The sequence below is a fragment of the Balaenoptera physalus genome (genome assembly GCF_965194825.1).
Source record: "Balaenoptera physalus genome assembly, chromosome: X".
In the NCBI taxonomy this organism is placed as follows: Eukaryota; Metazoa; Chordata; class Mammalia; order Artiodactyla; family Balaenopteridae; genus Balaenoptera; species Balaenoptera physalus.
The window spans coordinates 132,609,724-132,618,429 of record NC_138903.1 but is presented as its reverse complement, the minus strand read 5'-3'; the positions used below and the strand labels follow the sequence as shown (position 1 = coordinate 132,618,429).

The following is an 8,706-nucleotide window of genomic DNA, read 5'->3' as shown; positions in this document are numbered from 1 at the left end:
CTTCTTTATATGGACTGATTTCTTGTCTAGTTGTATCAACTAGCCATCTTCTCACATGGCAGAAGAGGATGAGGCAGCTGTCTGGGGTCTCTTTTATAAGGGCAATAATCTCATTCATGACGGCTCCCCCCTCATGAGCTAATCACTTCCCAGGGCCCCACCTCCAAATCCCATCCCTTTGGGGGTTAGAATTTAACAGGTGAATGAGGGGGAGAGGTTTACAAATATTCAGTCCATAGCACTGTCTGTCCATCTATTTTTGCTCCTATGTTCCCTTTTTCCTGTCTGAAATAATCAACTTTTTCAGTTACATTTTAACTTATCTACTGCCTTTTTAGGCAATTATCACTTTTCGCTAAAACTTTACAACTCACCTATGAAATGGAAGAGAAACCCTCACCATGTCTGCGTCTGCAAAGTGCCTACCCTACCCTCTCACTGGAGAGGTGTCCCATGGGTGCTGAGCAGGAATCTGACTCTGGACCCCCACCTTCACCCCCAGCAGCCCTTTCCCTCCATTGCCCACAGCAGAGGCCAGACTCAGCTGAAACTTTCAGGGAAATTTATTAAACAAAAACATTGACTGAAACCATTGAACAGAGGGCATGATGACACAGAGAGGAACTTCTAACGGCCACTGGACCCCACGGGTCCCAGCCCCCCCCCCCAGGGTCCCCAACAATGTGCCTCTGCTACACCCCACCCGGCGGCCCTCCATCCCCCCACAGTCTCCCTTCCTGAGGGCCCCACGGGTGGCCTCTAGCCAGGACGATGGGTGCTGGCAATGCCTGCTCCCTGCAGGGAAGCCCCTCCCCCTATGGCCCACATGCCTGGGGCCTGGCCCTGCCCTATGGTGGGCACAGGACAGTCCCACAGCAGGGCACGCACCACTGAGCCGACGACGTGGTGTCCCTAGGAACAACCGGGTGGGCATTAATTGTACTGCTAATTACTTTCACATTTCCAAGTAAATTCCTATTGCAGTGCTGTGTTATCTAGGTTGGGATCACAAACTGTGAGGGAATGTTTCCAAATTGATTTTACAAATACCAAAATTCAGCCTTGTATCAGATAAGTACAAATATATGTGATCAATACCATTCACAAACTTAGAAACTGAAGCTTATTAAATATTATGATTAATATACAGAAATCAGTTGCATTTGTATACACTAACAACAAAGTATCAGAAAGAGAAATTAAGGAAACTATCTCATTTACCATTGCATCAAAAGGATAGAATACCTAGGAATAAACCTACCTAAGGAGGCAAAAGACCTGTACACTGAAAACTATGGCAGTAATGAAAGAAACTGAAGACAACACAAACAGATGGAAAGATAACATTGCATTCTTGAATTAGAAGCATCAGTATTGTTAAAATGACCATACTACTCAAGTCAACCTACAGAACTGCAATCAATGCAATTCCTATGAAAATACCCTTGGCATTTTTCAGAGAACCTGAACAAATAATTTAAAATCTTCTATAGAAACACAAAAGACTCTGAAGAGCCAAAACAATCTTGAGAAAGAACAACAGAGCTGGAGGAATCATGCTCCCTGACTTCACACTACAGTATAAAGCTACAGTAATCAAAACAGTATGGTACTGGCACAGAAACAGACAAATAGATCAATGGAACAGGATAGAAAGCAAAGAAATAAACGCACGCACCTATGGTCAATTAATCTACAACAAAGGAGGCAGGAATACAGGATACACTGGAGAAAAGACAGTCTCTTCGATAAGTGGTGCCGAGAGAACTGAACAGCTACATGTAAAAGAATGAAATTAGACCACTGTCTAACAGCATATACAAAAATAAACGCAAAATAGGGTAAAGGCCAAAATGTGAGACTGGATACTATAAAACTCCTAGAGGGAAACATAGGCAGAACACTCTTTGACATAAATCGCAGCAATATTTTTTTGGATCTATCTCCTAAGGAAAAGAAGTAAAAGCAAAAATAAACAAATGGGACCTAACTAAACTTAGAAGCTTTTTTGCACAACAAAGGAAACCACTGACAAAACTAAAAGACAACCTATTGAATGGGAGAAAATATTTGCAGCTGAAGTGACTGACAAAGGATTAATATCCAACATATATAAACAGCTCATACAACTCAACATCAAGAAAACAAACAACCCGATTAAAAACATGGGCAGAAGAACTGAATAGACATTTTTTCAAGGAGAAAATGCAGATGGCCAACAGGCACATGAAATGATCCTCCACATCGCTAATCATCAGGCAACTGCAAATCAAATCCACAAAGAGATATCACCTCACACCTAGTCAGAATGGCTATCATCAAAAAGAACACAAATAACAAATGTAGGCAAGGATGTGGAGAAAAGGGAACCCTTGTACGCTGTTGGGAGAATGTAGATTGGTGCAGCCACTGGGGAAAACAGCATGGAGGTTTCTCAAAAAACTAATAACAGAACTACCATATGACCCTGCAATTCCACTCCTGGGTATATATCCCCCCAAAACCCCACTAATTCAAAAAGATCCATGCACCCCAATGCTCATAGAAGCATTATTTACAATTGCAAAGATATGGAAGCTACCTAAGTGTCCATCGACAGATGAATAGATAAAGAACAGGTACTATATATGTACAATGGGCTACTACTCAGCCATAAAAAAGGAACAAACTTTTGCCTTTTGCAGCAACATGGATGGACTTGGAGGGCAATATGCTAAGTGAAATAAGTCAGACAGAGAACGACAAATACTGCACGATATCACTCATATGTGGAATCTAAAAAATACAACAAACTAGTGACTATAACAAAAAAGAAGCAGACTCAAAGATACAGAGAACAAACTAGTGGTTATCAGTAGGGATGAGGGAGGGGCACTACAGGGATGGAGGAGTGGGTATAAGACAGGCTACAAGGATGTATTGTACCACATGGGGAATAGAGCCAATATTTGGTAATAACTGTAAATTGAATGTAACCTTTAAAAATTGTATAAAAAATAAAAAGTATTGGCATTTAAAAAATCTTCTATGAAAAAGAACAACATTTGAAAAATCACTAAAGGAAACAGATGAATTTCCATGTCATCATAGAGAACAGGAAAACAAAGTTCTACACACCGGGTTCCCCCAACTCGCCCGGGCCCTCACTACTTAGAAGGCTGACCGCTCCCTCTTCAAACTCAGAGGGAAGGATCAGCCTCCCTTCCTGCCCCACGGGAGAAGCTGCTGGACGTGGGCCTGGAAGGAGCCTGGCTGCTGCTCTGGCTCAGGCCCCCTATGCCTCATCGCTCACAGCCTCTGCACACAGGGATGGGAAGGACCTGGGATCCCATCCACTGGCCCTGAGCAGATACTCCAGGACCTGCCACTTGCTGGTCTCCGCGTGGGCCCGGGGACCCCACAGGAACTCGTAGCGGGCGGGGTCGCTGTGGGGCACCTGCCGGTACTCCAGGTAGCCCTCCTGCACCCACACTTTGGTGAGGAGCTCCCTGGGCTCTCCATAGATGCAGTGCTGCTTCCCTGCATACACCCCCTTGAGGCTGAGCAATTCCCAGACCTCCTCCTCAGGGGCGCGGTCACCGTCCACGGTGATCTGGCACAGAATCAGAACCAGGAGGCCGGCCTTGGGCATGATCTGCCCATCGCTCAGCACTGCATCACAGGTGAGGCCCAGGGTGGGGACCAGGACGTAGGTGCACTCGCGGGGGTCCACCTCCTTCATGTCCACGCCAAACACCAGCTGCATGCACTCGCAAGCTCGGCTGAAGACCACGGGGAAGTGGTCCCGATGGTCACAGAGGACCATATTCAGCATCTCCGCCTTGCAGATCGGCTCCTTGGTGCGATACTTGAGGAGCAGGAACGCCACCAGGTCAGACTTCAGCACAGTAAGTGCCTCCTGGGGCAAGGACTCGGCATAGGCGGAGAAGGAGGGGGCAACGGGGGAGGAGGAGGACGAGGGGGAGGCAGCCTCCTCCCCCGCAGCCCCGAACAGCTGCGCCTCCACCGGGCCCTGGGCCTGGACTGGGTCCTGAAGGTCTGCCTCAGGCTGGCGCAGCTCGCTCATCTCGACCAGGGGCCTGATGACTGGGGTCGGGCCGCCGACAGGAGTCTGGGCAGGGGCGACAGGTGGGGACCACGGGCCTGTGGGAGAGAGGGGGTGTGAGCGGCCTCGGCGGAGAAACGCACCCTGGGCAGCTCTGACAAAGGCCACTTACAGGGCTCGCCTGGAGGGGTGCCCTCAGGCCTCACAGGGGCGCTCCTCCTGGGCGGCCTGTCCCCTGCCAACCTGAAGAAGGAAGCGAGGTGGCTCCTCAGGGTGCAGCCAGCGCAGCCCCAGGTACCGACCGGGGCTGAGAGGGCTGTGGGGAGGTGCGGTGACTTGGGCCTTGTGGGGTTCCCTGTGTTCTGGGAGGGGGAGCCCCTGGGTGCACACTCAGGGCACGCACCTCACCTTGACTCCTGGTGCTGCCTGGGCCCACGCACTGCAACTAGAGAAGCCCACGCACTGCAACGAAAGATCCCGCATGCCGTGGGACCTGACGCAGCCAAATAAATAAATAAATATTTTTTAAAAAACCTAAAAATTGAACTGCCATACGACCCAGCAATTCCAATCCTGGGTATATGTCCGAAAAAAACAAAAACACTGATACATGCACCCCAATGTTCACAGCAGCATTATTTACAACTGCCAAGATATGGAAGCAAACTAAGTGTCCATCAATGGATGAATGGATAAAGAAGATGTGGTTTAAACACCACACTCACACACACAATGGAATACTACACAGCCATAAAAAAGAATGACATTTTGCCATTTGCAGCAACATGGATGGACTTGGAGGGCATTATGCTAAGTGAAATGAGTCAGAGAAAGACAAATACTGTGTTATCTCACTTATATGTGGAATCTAAAAAATACAACAAACTAGTGAATATAACATAAAAGAAGCAGAGTCACATATATAGAGAACAAACTAGTGGTTACCAGTGGGGAGAGGGAAGGGGGAAGGGGCACGATAGGCATAGGGTATTAAGAGGTACAAACTGCTATGTATAAAATAAGCTACAAGGATATATTGTAAAACAAGGGGAATATAGCCAATATTTTATAATAACTGTGAATGGAGTATAACCTTTAAAAATTGTAAATCACTATATTGTATGCCTGTAACACATAATATTGTATAGCAACAATACTTCAATTAAAAAAATGAGTTTTCTGAATTGGTTTTGGGGTTCTAGAATTAGCTCTCTAATCTGATCCGAACTAAAGCTGCTAATGACTCTGTTTGTAGTAAAGACAGCATTGATAGTCCATGGCAATAGAAATATGCATAATATCTCCTCTGGATACTCCTAATCAACCACTTATAAGAAGTGCTGAGGACTTCCCTGGTGGTGCCGTGGTTAAGAATCCGCCTGCCAATGCAGAGGACACAGGTTCGAGCCCTGGTCCCGGAAGATCCCACATGCCGCAGAGCAACTAAGCCCGTGCGCCACAACTACTGAGCCTGCGCTCCACAGCCCGCGAGCCACAGCTACTGAGCCCACGTGCCACAACTACTGAAGTCTGTGTGCCTAGAGCCCGTGCTCTGCAACAAGAAAAGCCACCGCAGTGAAAAGCCCACACACTGAAACCAAGAGCAGCCCCCGCTCGCCACCACTAGAGAAAGCCCGTGCGCAGCAACGAAGACCCAACGCAGCCAAAAATAAATAAATAAATAATAAATAAAATATCAGTGGCTCCCATGGGACGTAGACGGGTTCCCGTGGCCTGCATTCCGGGCCCGGCCTGGCATGGCTCCTGAAAACATTGCTGCCTTGATGTTTTCTTCCTCTCATCCTATCCCCCAACATGGGCAGATGTCTAACCAAGGGCCTGGCTCAGAGAAAGAGCTCATAAAACGGTAGCCTACTCACATTTCATGAGGCTTCACTTGTAGGCTTGGTTTCTGCAGGGGCCACTTGGCTTGGTTCTCCCTTGTTAAAGCTATTTGTCCCCACGGATGGGGTCTACACAAAGCCCACGGCCTATTGGCCAGAATATGTGTGAAAGTCACCTTGTATAGACAAACAGATCCCTGCCTGACTATGCAGACCAGAGCTGCCTCTGCCCTCCCCCGCTCCTAACTCAGCTTACAGAACAGCCTCTGAACAAATTACAACCGCATGTTCAAGCCTTGGGGTTTGAGACGGATTATGGAGTTTTTCTTTCTTCTAATGCCTCCTCAAGAATGAACTCATGTCCTGCAGCACTGAACAGGGGATTTGAATCCCTAAAGCAGGTCAGTGAGGTCAGAACCTCAACCTACCTGCACAGGTGTTATTTGCCAGACAGTGTTGATCCGAGGCTGGCCTCCCCCACCTGTCTGCTGGTGCCTGTTCAGGGAAGGTAACAAACATGGTGGGTGATGGGGAACCCACATGCTTAGGGCGCTGATATCACTCTTGACGCCGCAGCTGACAGTCGGCAGATGCCTCGCACTGGCCTTTGGAATACCTGCCCTTTTGCTACTTCCCTTCAGCCTGAACAGCAAGCATTATGGAAAGCCACATCACTGAGAATTCTGCTGCCCTCTCACGAATTGGAAGTCGTAAGTGAGTTGCAGCTGTATCAGAGACAAGCAAACGACTAAAGCAGTGAGTTGTAATTTCTTCATATCCTTCCAAAAGTTGTCTTTTTAAAAGTTATATCACTTCTATAGGTGTTACTGGTAAGAGTTCAAGCAGAGAGAACCTGTAGCGTGTACGTGTGCGTGAATGTGTATATACATCTACTCCCAAGCCCTACCTAACGTCTGAATCCCCCTCTAAGAAAACCACTGAATAGAAATTACCCATCACATCTGTCTCCAGAAAGACAAAAGCTGTTCTCTGGAGGCACGCCCCCCAAGCTCAAATATTTAAAGGTGGATCCATGTTGGAACAAGTATCAGTACTTCCTTCTCTTTTCCCCCCTAACTTTTTAGTTCATTCCTTTTAAATGGTTGAATAATAGGTCATTGTATAGATATCCAGCATTTTTACTATTCATCCACTGTTGTACATTTGGGTTTATATTGGTATAGATTGGTACGTTGATATATATATATATATCAGGCGTGAGCGACAGAATACCTGAAGATTAGATCAGAAAAGTCATGGAGGACCAGAATCACCTAGCCTTTCCTTCCCGATGTAGTCCCTAAGGGCCCTTCCAGCTCCAACATCACATGCATCCAAAAGCAAAGGTGGAAGGGAAGATGGAAGGAGCAGTTCAGATTACGTTATAAATGAAACAAAACGTAAGTGTGGACAAATCCACCGGCATGCCTTTTGTTTCCTTCAGTTCCTCCGCCAGCCTGACATCTCCCAGGAAACTGGGTCACCATGTATTGGCTACCTCCAGTGTGCCAGGCAGTGTGGCAGTCCTTGACGTGATTCAGGAATTAAACACCATGGTGAGGCCTGAAAGGTTTCTTAAGATGACAGCTTTAATTTATTCACAACTAATTTGAAAGTAACTGGTTTGGGCTCCCTAGAACAGAAGTGGCATTACTTACAACAGCTGTTTCTCTGAGAGCGTCACAGGAAGCTGCCCATCTGACTCTTCTCACTGGTACTCCTTCCCTGCAGGGGACTGCCTTTGCAGGTGCTGGGTTATGTTGTCTACCCTGGGCTACTGACAGCCAGTGCCAGAAAGCAACATGCATCCTCAAGCGCCAGGGAAGCAGATGTATGGGAAAACCCAGAGCTGGGCTCAGAAGAGCAGAGAAATGATGGAACTATGTAGAAGCTGGTCGCAAATAGGAGTACTCCTGTTGATATGACTTTTCCACTCCGGCCAAGGCTCCCAGTTACCTCTCAAATAACAGCACGATGAGTTGGATGCGCAGCAAAAACACATGCCCTGTCCTGCCTGATTCATACATCACGGAAGGGTGGTGGAAAGATGTAAATGAGTATTTGGGGCTGAGCAGCAGACGTCAGGATGTTGATCTACTTACTTATCTAAATGAGAAGAGGCTAAGGAATAGCAAAAGACTGGTTTCAAATTGTCACTGTGACCCCTGTGATCTGAAATGGCAGCACAAGTGAGTGGAAGAATGAAATGCAAGTTAATGCCCTGCAGTTTGGCTGTTGGAGGCTTAAGTCATGGGAAGGGAGACCATCCATGTGTTCTGTCACAAACTCCAGAAACAGCGCTCCCCAACTACCACTATTTGCCTCGGGCTCAATCAAAAGCCAGAATCTCAAGCCTACTGTGCCCTGTTGTTTGTTTTAGCAAATGAGATCATCTCCGTGATCCACTGTGTAAACTGCAACGTGCTGGTAAGCAGTTACCATTGTTACTATGATAACAATATTGATGCACGCCACAGTAAGCCACTGGAGCCATTTACTACATTCAGGGTGTTAAACGGCTTCACCAGAATTGGCCACTGGGTGGCTGCAGAGAAAGTAAGAACACTCGACAGAAGCAACAGTGCCCTCCGGAGCGTCGGAGGACCTGAGGGCTTCCGGGCCTCCATCAAGGATGAGGATGACCACACGCCATGTACTGCAGGGGGCTGAGTGTTTCAAAGGCATCACAGCTCTATGGAGTACAGGTTCTAGCCCTGTTTTACAAACTTTCCCAGTTCAGTCAGTTTAATGAGCTGACTGACTTAATCCAGTGTCTGGTGAGGTGAGGATCTGCTGATTTAATAAGCAGTCACTTGG

The 8,706-nt window shown here is 47.3% G+C and overlaps 1 pseudogene across 1 annotated transcript; it reads right to left on the bottom strand.

The window, feature by feature from the left end:
* Positions 1-3,274: 3,274 nt before the first annotated feature.
* Positions 3,275-4,229, bottom strand: LOC309652766 (melanoma-associated antigen 10 pseudogene; annotated as a pseudogene). Its single transcript has one exon. The product of its transcript is annotated as a melanoma-associated antigen 10 pseudogene (transcript).
* Between the last annotated feature and the right edge of the window lie 4,477 nt (positions 4,230-8,706).